Consider the following 17,703-nt stretch of genomic DNA (forward strand, 5'->3'; position numbering starts at 1 on the left):
TCTAAAATTGCAGTTTGCTTCGTTCATAAAGAAGATACTGCGGGGAACTAGAATCGTTTTTGTTCAGTGTGATATAGGAATTCTTTATTAAGACATCAAAAGTACACTGCGAAAATAAATGAATGTTCGAACATGATTTTAGAATCGAGTTTTGGTCAATGTTTAACATGTTTAAAAATGTCCTCAAATGTTCTACCAGTGAAAAAATGGATGCCTCCTAAGAGTGATTAATAGAAACTTCCCTGAGAATATTCGAAATATATCTGAACTTCTGATTGTCCAATGAGCATACGACTTTCAAACAATGTTAAGTCACTTTAAACATTTCAATTCACAAACTTACAAGTCGTTTCTGCCCCGTATATTCATTGGATGCAACAGAAGTTCATATACATTTTGAACACCTTGGAACAGTTCTCATTTATCTCTGTAAAGAGGCATTCTAGTCTTAGGAGTCTAGAATAGAACACCTCAGAACATTTTTAGACGTATTAAACCATGATCAAAAGTCATTCATAAAAATGTCCAAACATTCGTTTGTTTTTTATAGCGTACTTAGGTTCGGTAGGATGGATTTTGTTTTATATTTCGGAAGATATGACTACATCAATCTTTTTTAAAAAATCTGAGTCTCAGTAATACCTTAAATGCAACATTCCGAATAGAAAATAAAAATATAAATAATATAGCTAGTCTGTTCCTACATATTTTGGGGTGAAATCTGACAGCGAATGTGAACTTAAAAATAATTTTAGTGGATCTTCCATTGAATAATTTTACGAAACGTGTCTTCGTTAATACATTATATATTTAATTATATATTTATCAATCTTGTGCAGTACTCAATACGAATGTTCCAGAAATAATTTGGGGCCAAATGACAATTGCTTTGTTTGGTATGATTTTGTAAAATGAAAAGGTGAAGTTTCATAACCTAGCTATTTTCTAGAAGGTGCTCGCTGAAAATGCTTATGTTCGAAAGACATGGCGATGTATATATAAACAGTCCATTCATCATTTCAAAGTTTTTCTATATTGGATAACTAAATCTTAATCAAACTGAAAACGGTAGAAGCAGGTATCGAAAAATTTTAGCAAACAATAGAAGAGATTTCGTAGCCTTTGAAGGTCAAACTTTCAGGAAGATAAGCTTAGGAACATTGTCATCTTTTTGACTGATTGAGATTATTACGAAAACATGCTCTATTTTTAACGATTTCTTAACAATAATTGAATTTTACCATCACCATTATTGGAGAATTAGGTTTTCAGTAGATAATGAACAATGAAAAATAATAATAACCTTACTTGGCTCTCTTTTCAAACAACAATCCAAAGGGAGCTAATTTATCCAGATATCTTAACCGATAAAGATAACAATATCATACCACAAGCTGATAGTACAATTATATTAAGGAAAAGATATTTCAATAGATTTTCCAAAGTAAATAAATCTAGATTGCACCTTTATTTTAATCGTACTTTTTGTTATATTAATATTATAATTTACACATCCATCTGCATGAATTTCCTCAAGGTTCTCCCGTTTTCTCCTACAACCTTCATTCTACCAGTTTGTTTATCATTACCGTCTTCTTTAGCCTCGGTACATAACATGGGACATTAAACTAGAAAAGAAAGTCATTTGTAGTACATGGTACGTGATCATTAATTCGAGTATGAAGTACAAAAGTGTCATTATGAAGGCAGTATTTCAAATTGAGAAAGATGGGTAAATCAAAGTTAAAGCTAATTGGCATTGCCTTTACAACTAAGATGAAGTAATTTTCGCATTTATGACAAGAATCGTTATGACCATAAGCCCTGCTGTTAAATATTGAACAGAAACAGATGTAGTTATTTGATTTTATTGTATCTCGGTAAGGTCCGTATTATATATTTTAATCTGTTTTATTTTTTTTTAACTCAATGCAACAAAGAGAGTATGAATCCAATATTATATACAAAATAAGACAAAGTTTTCAAAGAATTTCCTGAAGAACCACCTTCTTTAGTTTGAGGGTGCGCAGGATAGCTCGACTTCCTGGACATTTTACGCCTTCAGTGGCACACTGCATTATGTAATAAGGACATCGTTCGGTAGTCTATTTCCTGTTTAGTCGGTTATGTAAGCACAGTGTGTACGCTTAGGGGTCACTCACAGTTAGAAACGGGTAGTAATTAGCAGAATACGAACAACAATTTCAAGGAAGGAAAATGTTATATATCATCAACCTTGACGACTCAACAAGTTCATATTAACAGACTTTCTTTTTTTAAAAATCATGGATTATTGAAAAATAAGTGTTGGTTAATAATGCTACCTGCTCGTCTGTCCCGCCTACTACGAAATTGTAACCATACCTGGTAACCAAATTTGGGAAGCTGTATTACCCGAAACGCTCTTCGAAGGGAACGGCGGGCAGGGATTTAACCACTTGTCTTAGGGAGGCTCGAGTCAACGAGTGGGCGAGAAAGGCGGAGATCTGGAGCATTGGAAGTAAATTTAGCTCCAGCCGATGCGCGCGTTATGAGTTTGTTCCAGTACGCTGTAGCAGCCAAGCCCCTCTGACTCAGTCCCAAGTCATCTCGACAACCCTTATAAGGAGCCAATCAAAACCATCTTTACGCATTAATATTTCAACTTTACACCAGCGGTATGTGACGTCTTTATAAGAATTTATAATTTAAGGTCATAAGAATTAGAGCTTTTAACGGATGCCAGAAGTTCGTCATATTGCATTAAGCGTATATTAGTGATACAAAATTATGATTTAACACAATTAATCCTATATATTTAGTAGTGACATTGCCAGGATTTCAGCTGCATGCGGCATTGGAATATATGTTGAAAGAAAATCTACAAATTTCTGATTTTTCTTTATTTTATATACATATATTCACTTCGTTTATTTTATTAATTAATATCTGAAGCAATTGTATGCTAGCAACAATTTGTGATGAAATACTACACTTAATTTTGAAGAAAGTGGGATAGGGCCTACATTTAACAATATCACTCCAATCTTTGCTAGGTGAGAATCGAAATTGCTTGAGAATCCTATCAAATTGGCCGATCAGGGATTCAAATTCGACCTTATGGTGGCAAAACGATAATGCTAAGCGTTCACCCACAAGGCAACTATAAAGAATCTTATGCACTGTACAAAAACATTATATTTTAGGATTTTAGAAATATTACTTGATTATTTTATCAGTAGATCATAACGAAATCTATTCAGGGCAGTAGTTAGGGAGTGCTCAGCTCTCCTAAAACTTTCAGTTGTTTTTTGATGTGTATGTATGAACGTAAGGTGCACTATAGTTAGCTTTCCCCCCCATATTCTGCTCCCTCCTTCTGGTTTCAACTGTGAATCTATTCCATATTGGTGTAGTTCTCCGGGCACAAGTAACAAAGCAAGGCTTTGACAAAGATGAGGAAGGCTATTCTAGGCACTTAAGACAAAATTGAATATTATTCAAAGTTTTCCGTATTAACGAAATTATTTTTTACGTTTCTTTTTCTTTCTATTAAGCTGTTTTAGTGCACTTTCTTTGTTGAGGGACTTCTAGAAAGGTGAGGTTCACCTTTCCGAAGTCGTAAGTCTTACCGAATCTTTTACAATTGTACATTGCTTTTTTAGAGAAGCAGTACCTTTCTAAGACCTGCTCCTTTCGAAAATGCTCTAACAACATACTTAATAGTGCCACGTGGGCTATAGTCGGTATGCTTGGGAGTTGGTAATTGCAGAAATAAAGTTGAAAAATACGTCGGCTCAAGGTAGTTTAAAGTATATGTTGACCATCATTTATTTATCCAACATAATAAAGAGCTTGAAGAAGGAATACTTAATTATCAACTTCTTTTAATAGAAGGCGTAGTAATCTTACTGCTTCAATTTTTAATTTTATATTAAAAAATATCTCGATTACTACGCATGAAAATTCCTACTCACCTTTATATTTTTTTCCAGCACTATGAAATCTATCGAGATTGGTCTGATTGTTTTATCTTTAAACTTTTTTTTTTCGTTAAACTAATAATATTGTCTAATTTCATCATCTGTTCATTAACTTCAGATACCACTTGATCCATCATTGGTATTAACCCTTTGATTGGAAAGCCTTGATAGCATTACCATTAAAATATTTAGTTTACTTTTATGGTTGAACCATGTCTTCCTGATCATTAATTTTGTAATTTTTAATGTATTTTTGTACTTTGGTTACAAAATACAGGATGTTTATTTCAAAGCAACATTGCCATAAAAATAGGCCTTATGTGTAGCTACTGAGCAGCGTTACCTTATTATGGTCAAATATCGTAAGTATACTCTCAGTAATTATCAGCAGTTTCATTGAAATATTTTCTTTCACAGCAAGAAACCACAAATTTTAAAAAAATGAAAAAAGACCTTTCGCGGAACGTAGGAGGTAGAGCTTCTACAATACTAAATTTGACTGTCCCCTGTTGACGAAGATTAGAAGTATTTAAAGAAGCGACCCGCAAATCATGTATATGAATATTCTATGAAAGTAATAATGCCAATTAAGTGATCACTGAAGTTATAATTCGTGCGGATAACGCAATAGAATGCGATGCTGCTTGAGAGCAACAGTGCTAAATAAAGGGTTAAGCCATGAAAAAGTGATAATATACATATGGCGCATACAGTTCATGAATAGAACAGTAAGAATAAATAGATTCTTTAAATTGACGTCTCATGGTAATGTCATTTAGGCTAAAGAAGACAGACGATTAACGAAAATAAATGATGCTGAAAGATTTGGTGGAATGAAAATGTGAGAGAACCACGGGAAACCCACAGACTCACACGTCTTCACCACAAACGTGGTCCCGGCTTCGATTCCCAGTAGGGACACTCGGTCGAAAAGGTGTAACAGCTTTTTCAGGCCAGCTATCCGGAGTGTTTTTTTTTTTTGTTTTTTTTTTGTTTTCCTCATTCACACCAGGCTAATGCCGGGATTGATACCTAACATAATATTCCCAGCCTCTTCCTTTCTTCCTCTCCAATTCCTCGGTCAGTGTGATCGCCAACCGCCATCCGTCATATCCGACAAGGGTCGTCATCCGCCATATGTGTATTTGACGGGCCAACATGGCCATAGATGCCGAAAGCCCAGAGATTTAATTCCTAATTCTAATCGTATGGATCGAACGAGGAATCTTTTAAATCATTTAAAACATTCTACCACTACTGCCACCGTGCTTCTTAATGAATCTTAAAGTTCATGGTGTACGTATCCTCGCCCCACAAAAAGAGCATACTTCCCCATTTTCCTAAACACCCACCTGGACTAGTTTGAAGGCCCCAAAAAAGAAAATTTCAGGTGAAAAGGAACGCCCAGTAACCCTACAAGTGAGTGTAAATTGACGTGCATAGTTTTCGAGAAAATGTAGAAAAATTCAGTTTTTTGGTGTGTGTGTGTGTGTGTGTGTGTGTGTGTGTGTGTGTGTGTGTGTATGAGAGAGAGAGAGGGGGGGAGGGCGGAGGAACTAAAACTTGATGTTCCAGGATAACTACGCCTTCTATTAATACTGAAGTATAGTCCCGTCAAGCTTTTCATTTAGACACTAGCAAATTGAAATGAAATGAAATCTTTCAGTTTAACTTCCCACGTTTATGCCCATTACGCAAAAGGATTCGATAAATTAAGGAAAAGAATGATGATGGAAATAATGGTGAATGATAATGTGGAAGGAAACTGGTGTACTCCTTGAAAAAAAACACGAACATGATATTAACCTCTAACCTTAACAAATTTCAAGATATGACCATTCAATTATAACAATTGAGGAGTTTAATGCAATAATGGCTTAAGTCTCAAACATGTAGTTGGAGAAAAACGATGTTGAAAATTTAAATAGCGTTTTCTTTCTTACATAAAACAATGTAATATGCAGCATTTTATTCCGACATTGAATTGAAATGTTATCAGCAGGCGAAACAAGCATGGCAAAAGCCACAAATGCGTTTGATGCAAAAAGGTCCTAAACTCGCTTACGTCTTTATTACATCAAACTCCTCAATTGTAATCCCACTCTTTAATTTTCCTCACCTTTTTCTTTCCTTCTAAGGTAAATATCAAAAGCCCGGATAAATACATGCCTAATTATTTTAAATGAGAAGTCTAAATACCGGTACCAAATTTGATCTCGCTAACTTTAGGATAATTTCGATAACTCCCTTTTCTTTCATTATAAGTTAAATATTTAAAAAAAAAAAAAAAAAACCACTGAAAGATGTGTAGTTATTTTAAAAGACAACTTCACATACCAAGTTTCGTGTCTCTAACATCCAGAGATTCCGAGATATGGACATTTAAAGATAATAATTCCTACCTTCCTCGAATTTTCATTAAAAATCTTCCTTATTCCAACCTTACATCAGAAATCCTATCAAGATTTCGTGCCCTATCCAGATTTCAAGCTTCTAACTTAAGTGGATTGGCCTGAGTGTTCATCATTCAGTCACTTCGGATTGTTTCCTTGAGATATACGTGCATATATAAGCCAGATACAAAAGCATAAAATTACCAGCAAAAAATCACACGAAATGATTTCACTAGGAGGAACACACACACACACACACACACACAGAGAGAGAGAGAGAGAGAGAGAGAGAAAAGACATACTGGGCTTTTGAATTTCAAAGCAATGTTCATATTCCGGTACAAAATGTTCTCGAGTTATTCGTTTCAGATTCCGAAGGCAACATAGTATATCAGAAAATCGCGAAATCGGACCTCAATCTGGCTTTCTTAACAAACAATTAAATAATAATAATAATAATAATAATAATAATAATAATAATAATAATAATAATAATAATAATAATAATAATAATAATAATAATAATAATAATAATAATAATATAAATGCAAGTGACAATGTTTATGACTTAGCCTAATAACTCTTGAACCACCCGACCGATCTCGATCAAATTTTCAACATAAATGAGGTTCGGGCCTGGGATGATTTTTATCATTTCACTTTGACGGTGCAACGTATGGGAGGAAGAGGGTGAGAGATATATAAAGATGAAAATGAAAGTGACTGTCTTTGTGACTTCATCACACTTAAACCACCCAATCGATCTCGATCAACTTTTCAACAGAGATGAGGGCAGGGCCGTGCTGGGATACTAATGAGGGCGGTGGACAAGTCTACTAAAAGGGCGCCCATACAAACATATATATATATATATATATATATATATATATATATATATATATATATATACATATATATATATATATATATATATATATATATATATATATATATATATATAGAGAGAGAGAGAGAGAGAGAGAGAGAGAGAGAGAGACTTTGAAAGAAAGTATGGGTGCCATTTAATATCAAAATCACCACCAAATTTGTTTTAGTATTAACGTAAATAGCTAACCTCGAATCGAAATCCTCTTTACTACAGAAAAACTTTTTAGTTCCTCTAATAACATTTCTGTCAAATAAAAAGAAGCTAAATGTATCAACAACTTAATATACCACGTCTATGGACGCAGGAGGTTCATTGCCGCGTTTACAAAAGCGCTTCATTGATTTCTGTCCTTAGCCAACTGAACCCAGTTTCTACTTTATATTTCAATCTCTGCGAGAACCATTTTAATATTGTCCTCCCATCTGCGCCTCGGTCTTCCTAACGGTCATTTTCCTATTTGGATTTCCAGTTACAACTTCGAAAGCGTTTCTAATTTCTTCCATTCTGGCTAAATAACCTGACCATTTGAGCCTCCTAAACTTGATGACCCTAACAATGTTTGGTAAACGGTATAAAATTATGCAGTTGCTCCTTATGAAGTTTCCGCCTTTCCCCATTCCCGTTCCTTTTGGAGTTAGAATATTGGTTTAAGAATCTTGTTTTCAAATACTTTCAGTCTGCGATTTTCTCTCAGAGTCAGTGACCATGTTTCGCAACCATACAGCACAAGAGGCATGATTATCGTTTTATATTTTGAGCTACAAACTAGTCAACAGAATTAGCGACAACCAAAGATTTTTAACTGAATAATAGCACGAAATCCCCGCTTTCAGTTAATATCAAATTTTTTAGTGATTATGGTTTTGGTCTTTTAATAATGATCCTAGGTATTTGAAAGTATCCACTTTGTCGCAAGAAAATATAAGTTGGTATTTTAACGCATCCATAAAATGAAGAATTACGATACCGCCAAACTTCCGTTAATTTAGTTTCCTCTGCATTACCTTTTAAGCCTATATCCCTGCAAGCGTTAATTAAGATTTCTGCATTCCTTTCTATTATTCTATCACTCCCTATTAAATTTACATCATCAGCATACGCCATAACCTGGCAAATACAATTCAGCTCTAGAACCTGATTGCTATCTTTGATTTTCCTTATAGTGTTCTCCAGAACAAAGTTAAATAATAATGACGACAACCCATCTCCTTGTTTCAGGTCATCCTTAACGCGAAAGCTCATGAACAAGAATTTCCATACTCGAATCTTACTTTGGGATTCATTTAAACATATCTTAATTAATCTACCTTTTTCGGTATAGCAAATTCTGTAAGCATGTTGTACAATGTTTCCCTCCTACCAGAGTCAAAAGTCAATAATTGATGTGTCAGGATATTGTATTCTCTCATTTCTTTTCAAGTATTAGTTGAATGGTAAATAACTGTTTGATAGTTGATCGATTTTACCTAAATCCGGGCTGATAATCTCCAATAATTTCATCTGCGTATGGAGTCAATCTTGCTGATACAATGTTTAAGAGGATTTATTGGATGTTGACAGAAGAGAAATGCCTCGATAATTATTAAATCTGTTTTGCTGTTTTTCTTCTGAACTGGAACAATGATTGATTCTCTTCATTCTTGTGGTAATTCCTCCTTGTTCCAGATAAGGATAATTAGTTTGTGTATCTTGCTCTACATTTTTTCCCCTCCAGCTAAAATTAAGTCAACCAGAATTTCGTCTACAACCGAGATGTGTGTTTAATTTTTTTAAATAGCGATTTCTATTTCTGTCTGGTTAGGTTCTGGAATATACGGTTATGCTGCATGCATTTCACTTTCTCCACGCCCATAATTTTTTGGCTATGTGTTAAGCAAATCGTCAAAGAAATCTGTCCATCTATTTAAGATGCTATCTGTATCAGTGCGAACTGCTCCTTTAGGTTTCTTTAATATATAAGCACGAAGTTGATAACCTTCTTTAAGTTCGTTGATGCATTTATACATGTCCCGAATGTCTTTGTTTTCACTATTATCTTCAAGTTAATTAATTTTAACTTTCAAAAGTCGCGTTTCTTTGTTCTAAAAGTTTTAGAAGTTTTCTGCCAGATGACAATGAAATTGTATGTAGTTATTTCGTTCGGATTTTGTAGCCAACGCTGTTTCTTCTGTTTTCTGTTCTCTGCTACTTTAGTGCACTCCTGGTTGAATCATGGTTTGTTATTACGTATTTCTGCGTGTACCAATATTTCTTTTGCTGAAATTTTAATGTTATCTCTAATTTCAACCAAGTATCTTGAACACTATTGCACTCCGAACCTTCTAAAAACCGTGAATCTATTCGACACTTCAATCTGGCTCCCCTCTCACGTTACTCTCCTCTATTTAAAAAAAAAAAAATAAAATAAACCGCCACAACCTGAGGACGCACCGTGCCGTGGTGACAGGAAGATCACATTTTATGGAAATTAATACAGCTATATGTCAGAAATACAAAATGTGCTGATTATCCGAACACTGCTTTAAAACACACAGGAACAATCAATATGCTCGAATATATGGATGCATATTAAGACTGTGAAATCTTCGATGCTGTAAAAATCGTAAATTAGAGACTAGTGTCAGTGTAGTATTACATAAATGCATCGTACGTTTGACTATCCGAACTATTCTTGATGTATCACATTGTTTCGTTTCATCGATATATAACTTTATAATATTTTTGTAAGTGATTATACTCTTTATCTGTTCTCTGCCAATAGCAACTGTATGAATTCATAATACAAAACTGTAAAGGGCGCTTGTATTCTTCACAGGTTCTGTACTACCATTCAGTATTTGAATTTATTATACAAAGCTCGTATACAGGATAACTAAAACCACTTATCTATAATATGATGTTTCGTAGGGCGCCTTATGTAAAGGGCGCACTGTACATTTCACGGGTTCTTCGCAAACAGTAACTGTGTGTATTCATTTTACAGAACTGTGCTATACAGAAGAGTAAATAAAATCATCATCCTTGATGTGATCTCGGAAGGGCGCCTAATGTAAAGGGCACACTGCACCTTTCACGGGTCCTTTACCAATAAAACTGTAAGAATTTATTACTAAAAACTTGTACCTTTATTTATATTGTGATATTTCGGAGGGCGCACCGGGACACGTCCCGGTGTCCCGGTGGGCCAGCACGGGCCTGGGTTTGGGCCTGGGATGGTTTTCATTATTTCACTTTAACGGTGCAACTTAGGGGAGGGGAGGAGGGGAGAGATATATTTAAAAATGATCGAAAATGACCAATATTAGTGTCAAATCTATAGTTTTCGAGATCGCCGAGATGAACAGTGACACTTCCGGTGGAGTTTAAATCCAAATTCAGCCAAGTAGCATGGGAAAGGAGGAGGGGAGGAAGATACGTAAAAATTATCAAAAATGGCATATTAGTGTCGAATCCACAGTTTTCGAGGTCGCTTGGATGAACAGTGACTTCCGATGCCGTTTTAATTCAAAATCAGCCCCGCAATTTGGGGTAGGAAGGGGAAAGATATAATACTCTTTCCAGCCTAAGAAAAAAGTAGATGTAAACAAACCCACCTGACTACCAGTGGGTCGATGACCAGTGATTGGCTGTTGGTCTCACTGCACTAGTATCCTACCGCAATATAACCTCTACAAAATAATAATTTTATTTAAAAATATCTGAATTTATCCTGCATTTTGTGATAATAAACTCAATATATATAACATATACAACAGATGTAGCCTTATTTCAACCTCATCCATATTTGGACATATAGCATTTATTGCGCATGCGTATGCGTTCGCGCGCTGACCCCGCTCATTTGAAATTGAAGGGTAAGCGGAAAAAAGAAAGAATGTCACAAAACTGCATTGTCGAGAAAACAGCGATTTAATATTGAAAACCGCGTAAGAAGAATAGGATTAGTTACATCTTTTGCCCCTTTTTATATGGACATTTTTACATCTACGTATGCATGGCATATACAGTCAAATAGTACCAAGAGTCACCAACAGATACGACAAAGCACCCGAAAAAGCACATACATGGACATTCCTTGTTTTTTCCCCTTACCCTTCAATTGTAGAATGCAGAGTTTCATGGCGACGACGAGTGAGAATAATCCATCTTCGTTTCGTGTTACAAAACACAAAAGAGGACAACAGGAACATAGGCAATCTCCTTTATTAAGGAAATACATATTTCCAACATTGCAGTAATCAGTGTCAGTGCGTTAATTATTTACCAACCAACCGTAGCCTTACACTTTGGAAATTATTTGACGAAAGTAAGTAAGCAGACGATCTTGCTGTTCATCGTCTCTCTTTGCCGAAGCACGTGTGAGCGGCGGAGTAATACATTTCGCATTGTTTATGTCTGCTTTGTTCTAAGGCTGGAAAGACATATATATATATATATATATATATATATATATATATATATATATATATATATATATATATATATATATATATATATATATTTATTTATTTATTTATTTATTTGTGTGTGTGTGTATGTATGTATAAAATGATCGAATACTTATTCGAATTAAAAGATAACAATGATATCAGCGAAAATGTAAGACAACGACAACAGAAATAATGAAAATCAAACTTAGGAATAATGTTCTCCGTAAAGCGCGATTTGATTTGTTTTTTTTAATGTTAACACCCCTTCCAGTAGCGAGGCGATATGAGACGTGAATATACAGCTTAAAGGATTCGAACTGCGTGAGCTTCCGCTGGGAGTCGAACCCGAGTCTGTCGCGCCAAAGGCGTGTAAGCTAACCACATAGCCACGCCGTAAAGAACGAGAGAGGACACCAGCAAAATTTCATGGATGGGAGTTTACGACCAGAGTCTACACCCTCGCGTTCTATTGCGTGCGAAATTGATATATCTAGGTCAAGCTTCACGACTCATTGCGATTAGTATAGCTTACTCGATTTCAAATAATTTGACATTGGGAGCGTGGTAGACGTCAGCACTTCATTTGTGCTGTCAATAAATAATTGACGTACCGGGTTATTATATTCCCATTTCTTTTCGAGTACAGTGAAACCTCTGAATAATGGACACCAATGGGACTTAAATATTTATCCGTTACTGAGAGGTGTCCGTTACAGAGAGGTTACAGAAGTTTAATTTCTCACAACGGTAATTGTATGCAGTAATATACAGAAAATACATTTTGTATGAGCGTAAATACGTAAAATTCAATATGAAAATACTCTATTTAGTACGTATTTGAGTTGCTGGGAGGGATGAAGAAGAAATTCATTTCTGTTAAATAATATTATTGCTAAGGACGTATTATTCGTATACTGCAAAAGATAATTCGTGTACGATAATTTTCTTAAGTACATGTAAGCATTTTTCATTTATTTCAAGTTCTCAGAACCTTCTCAAAAGATGCGTTAGAAATCAACTAATGGGCTAAACTTTTGTTTAGCGAAAAATGCATGCTTTTTCTTCTACAAGGGTAACAAAGATCTTTATCAAGTGTGCACTGAGAATCCTCAGTATGGCTGCAGAAGAAACATGTACGGTATGTGTGTGTGTTTGTGTATCGCAGAACCGAGAACAATTTCTGTCCGTTATGAAGAGATTATTGAAATGTTTGGGGAAAAAGGACTGTCCGCGTCCGTATCTGAGAGTGTCCGTAAAAGGGAGGGTTTTGTTCCGTAAAAGAACATGCGTTTTTGCCGGGACAAAAAAAAACTGTCCGTATTATAGAGGTGTCCGTTATTGAGAGATGTCCGTTAAGGGAGGTTTCACTCTATCGAATGGTCTGGTCGATAATATATTGATTTTGCCTAGATCTGCACTGATAATCTCCAGTAATTTTTGTCTGCGTATGGGATCAATCTTGCTAACAAAGTGTTTGAGAGGATTTTATAGGATGTTGACAGAAGAGAAATGCCTCGATAGTTATTACAATCAGTTTTGCAGCTTTTCTTGTAAATTGGAACAATGATTCATTCTTTCACCCTTGTGACAATTCCTCCTTGTTCCTGATAAAGAGAATGTGTTCTACAATTTTTCCCCTCCAGCTAGAATTAACTCAGCCGGAATTTCGTCTACACCCGGGAATGTGTATTTGTTTAATTTATCTACAGCAATTTCTATTTCTGTTCGGTTAGGCTCTGGACTATGCAGTTCTGCTGTGTGCATTTTCCTTTCGCCACGAACATTAGTTTTTAGTTGAGTGTTAACCAAATCGTCAAAAACTCTTTTCATCTATTCAAAATGCTATCTGTATCAGTGAAAATTGTTACGTCATCTTTCTTTAATACATGAGCGCAAGGTTGGTAGCCTTCCTTAAATTCGTTGATGCACTTATACATATCCCGAGTGTTTTTGTTTTTACTATTATCTTCAAGTTCATTAATTTTAGTTTACGAGAAATCGCGTTTCTTTGTTCTAAGCATTTTAGAAGTTTTCCGCCTATCAAGAAATTTTGTGTAGTTATATCGTTCGGATTTTGTAGCCAACACAGTTTTGATTGTTTTCTCTTCTCTGCTATTTTAGTGCATTTCTGGTCAAACCATGGTTTGTTACTGTGTATTTCCGCCTGACCAAATTTTTCTTTTGCTGAAATTTTAATGCTATCCCTAAATTCAACCGAAGTATCCTCAACACTAGTGCATTCCGCACCTTCTAAAACCCACCTGTTCAACACTTCAATCTGGTACTCCCCTCTCATCTGGCTCCCCTGTAATTTCTTTAAACATTTCCGTTTTCAGATATTGAATATTTCCATCATTCAACGATATTCTCTTAATTATCGCTGCTTCCAGGTAGTGATCAGTGTTACAGTCAGCTCTTCTAAATGACCGAACATCAATTATTTTAGATTGTCTTCTTTTATCTACTAAAACATGATCAATTTGATTATGTGTTTTTTCGTCTAGTAAGGTTCAAGTATATTTATGAATGTCGCGATGTAGGAATTTTGTTCTTACCATGTAAGGTATTTGGATGTTGCAAATTTCACGAGTCTAACGCCGTTGTCATTACTTTCCTTGTGCAGGCCTTCTTTCCTTATGATCGGTTTGACAATATATTCTCGTCCTATCTTCACATTGAAATTCCTTAACAGAACTTTCATATGGTATCGCAAGAGTTGGTCAAATACCCGTTGTACTTCTTCGTAAACAATGTCTTTTATATCGTCATCCTTATCTTCTATTCAGGCGTGTACATTTAGAACAATAATAGCACATCACCGACCCTTAAGAGTCGATGGTGTGCTATCGACCCTTAAGAGTAACAAATGAAAGATTGTTAACAAATTCAGCCCATGTAATTTCTGATATTTATTTATTTATTTATTTATGGTTACATATAGATCACAACAGGTATATTACCTAATGATAGTGACCTAGTCAGTTTGTACATAGTTGGAGCATGCAAGAATTCACTTATATAATTGCAAATACACATTTATAGATATGGCCATTTTAATTAATGAATCTTCAATAGGATTTCACAATAGTTCTTAGAGAACGGTCATTTATATTAAATATGTCAAGTTCAGGATTACTTTCAGCATAGGAGTTAAAAATATAACACATTCTCCTAATAGGTGACATGTATAGGGTATTTGTTCTAGCAGTAGGTAAATGAAAAGTAATATTTCTAGGACGCGTGCATTTACATGGAACATGTAATTCTAACTGGGATAGTAAATAGTCAGAGTCTATATTATTTTGCAATAATTTCATTAAGAAAATCAAAAGTTGGGTGGTACGTCTATCGTCGAGAGATGAGATATCGTGCTTACGAAGGAGGTCGGATATTATTCGTTTGTGAACGAAAAACTCTGTTCCTAGTTAGCGATTTGGATTTTCTTCCCCGTATAAGAACGTAAAATTTCCGAACTGTACTGCTCACTTTCCTTCCCATCTAACTTCCTGAACTCCTACTAGGTCCATCCTAACAGGCCTAGCCTAGCCTATAAAAATTTTTTATATTCGAAATTCCATATCTCATGCTCATTTTACTTTGTTGAGGTCGTGTCAAGTTATCAGTCCTGGCCCGAGGCTTCTGTGAATGTTTCTGAAAAAGTATTTTTTTTTTTCAGAATGAGGTTGTTAGCCTCACGTCAAACCCCCAAGCTAGAGGACCATTCTTGTCGTCTGTCTGCGACTGCTTATGAAATATATTCGCAGCTAACCTCTATATCTAGAGGCCTTCTCCTCGATCCGCAACCTGTGGATGAGCTATGCCGTTGTGATAGAAATCTACGTTACACGGAACAGTATTGCTATACGAAGCATTAATTTTCGTTTACAATCATGTGAAAAAATAATTTTTCACTTTCAGAGAGTTTATTGTTAATATAATCAGTTCATTCAGTTCAGTTTTGGATCAATCTTAACATGTTTTTCGTTGACCACATGACCTAAAACTGTAATCTTTTTTTTTATTAAGAATTTACACTTCTTTAGAGTCAAGGAAAGATTTTCATCCAACAGAGTCTTAAAAACTCGCTCTAAATGATCAAAACAGTGATATAAAATGTCTGAAAAAGTCAGTATATCATCAATATATATAAAATTATAAAGTTTCTAGTATTCAGACCAAAGAGCTGATCCATTATATCTTAACAAGTAGCACAACTGGACTTAATTCCCGTTACTAAACCCGAAAGTAGAGCTGTCTGCCTTCAAAATCGAAATAATTACATTTATAAGAGTTAGGATGTAACGACACTGAACAGTAATCATCCTTAGTATCAAATAAAGAGAAGTAAGTAGTTCCCGCAACTTGGTTTACTAAGTCATTAATAGATTTCACTTGGATATGAGGCGTTATTACTTTCTGGTTAGCCCTTAAGATTTACACTGGGATATATCATCATTTGGTTTATTTATGCAGTGCATAGAGTTTCGGGTATGGACTTAGCATTTCTATCATTATGCCTCAATTCAACCACTTCTGGATATGAGCTTCTAATTCCTTTCTCGTGCTACGCGGCACTGGATAAATTCTTCCTATTACAGATTTGTCGTCACTCATTTGGATCTTCTATGGAGAAACATTGAAAAGACGAGGTTCCTCTGAAAATAAAGTGTGATATGTTAATAACAGTTTCATAAGACGTTCTCTGACATTAAGTTCCTAATCTAACCGAAAATTTATAAGGTCATATATTTGTGTCTCAGAAATTAAATATTTTTCATCAACAACCGTTCAAGAATTATTAAATTGCAAACCTGCAAAATAAACATTCACTTGAGATAAATCTATATTTACTTGACAACCACGTTTATCTTCTACTTCTAAAAATGTTCTCTCTTAAAAACAGTTTTGTAGTCACGAAAAGACATAGTAGTCACAACAACATGCATGTAGTCGCAACAACATGCCAGTTTTTACATTTTTAATTACAAACACAAGCTCTTCTAACAACCTTCCATTGGTATTTAAATTTAATATCTGTATTCCTTTAACACAATAGACCCCTATTTAGTAGACCAATAAAACTTGGAAATTAAATATTAGTGGCAGGCAAATCGTAGTTTAGCGGGTTATCTGACTGATTGAATCTATTGTATACCTTAACTTCATGCCTACGATGCAGCCTCCTATAGTGGGGGGCCTATAGATAACAGAATCCATGTCATATGCATTAGGTAAGTCTTCTCCGACCACAAACCTTGTATAGCTACTGGCTTGTCAAGTTCCTAATTCTTTGACTAAAATTTCAAGTTTTCATTAGTGTAATTAAGTGAAACATTATTTTTAACTCCTAAAAGATTAACATGAGTTATGTTTGAAGTGTTAACCAAAGTAGGTGGACTTACATCTATTCTTTCACTGTAGCCAGTCAGCGCCGTGAATGATGACTGCGATTGAAGTTTCCCTCATTATTACCCCTTACTGGCGAGATGGATAACTTAAATAATGAAGTGTAATATTACCTGAATTGACTTGAGTATGCACTTGAACTTGACAAACTTCATTAGGAGCTCGGGATTGTACTTTTCTGTCCATGAACTTTCCACGATTTGCACAGTATAACTAGTGCTCTTGGTTTCAGCTTGTTCAGTGTTATTTTCCCGATCATTGATTATTTTCTATATTAGCATTGAAATACGGACGACGATTTTTCTTAAAATACCAATTTTTCCCTTGATTATTATTTTTTTTTTCATAATTACAGTTACACTTTCGTTGCCTAACGGTACTACTCCGACTATATTTTTTCTTATTGTTACAAACAGTATTCGCATTTTTACCTGAATAATTAATCTTTTCTTTGTTGTCAACAGTACCGTTATTCGTTTCTTTATTACTATCACACCTATTCTGCTCCTTGCTAGGCTCAAATTGAACATTCCTTAAATTAAATTTCCTCTTATTAGATATACCTCTTTCGTAATTTACTTTATATGTCTTACTAGAACCATGACTAACTCTATTTCACACTT

General features: G+C 34.9%; 1 protein-coding gene across 7 annotated transcripts in view; it reads left to right on the top strand.

Annotated features, from left to right (window-relative positions):
* The window catches only part of LOC145670366 (muscle LIM protein 1-like), an 86,076-nt gene that overhangs the window by 429 nt on the left and 67,944 nt on the right, over positions 1-17,703 (top strand). The window contains exon 1 of one of the 7 annotated variants that reach the window (XM_081738964.1): positions 2,496-2,657. The exons of the other annotated variants lie outside the window; for them this stretch is intronic. The gene's annotated coding sequence lies outside the window, so the exon portion shown is untranslated. Of the gene's footprint in view, positions 1-2,495; positions 2,658-17,703 lie in introns of those variants that run through there. 7 annotated transcript variants of the gene reach the window in all.

Source organism: Thermobia domestica, chromosome 14 (assembly GCF_964235325.1).
Source record: "Thermobia domestica chromosome 14, izTheDome1.hap1.1, whole genome shotgun sequence".
NCBI classification, from domain to species: Eukaryota; Metazoa; Arthropoda; class Insecta; order Zygentoma; family Lepismatidae; genus Thermobia; species Thermobia domestica.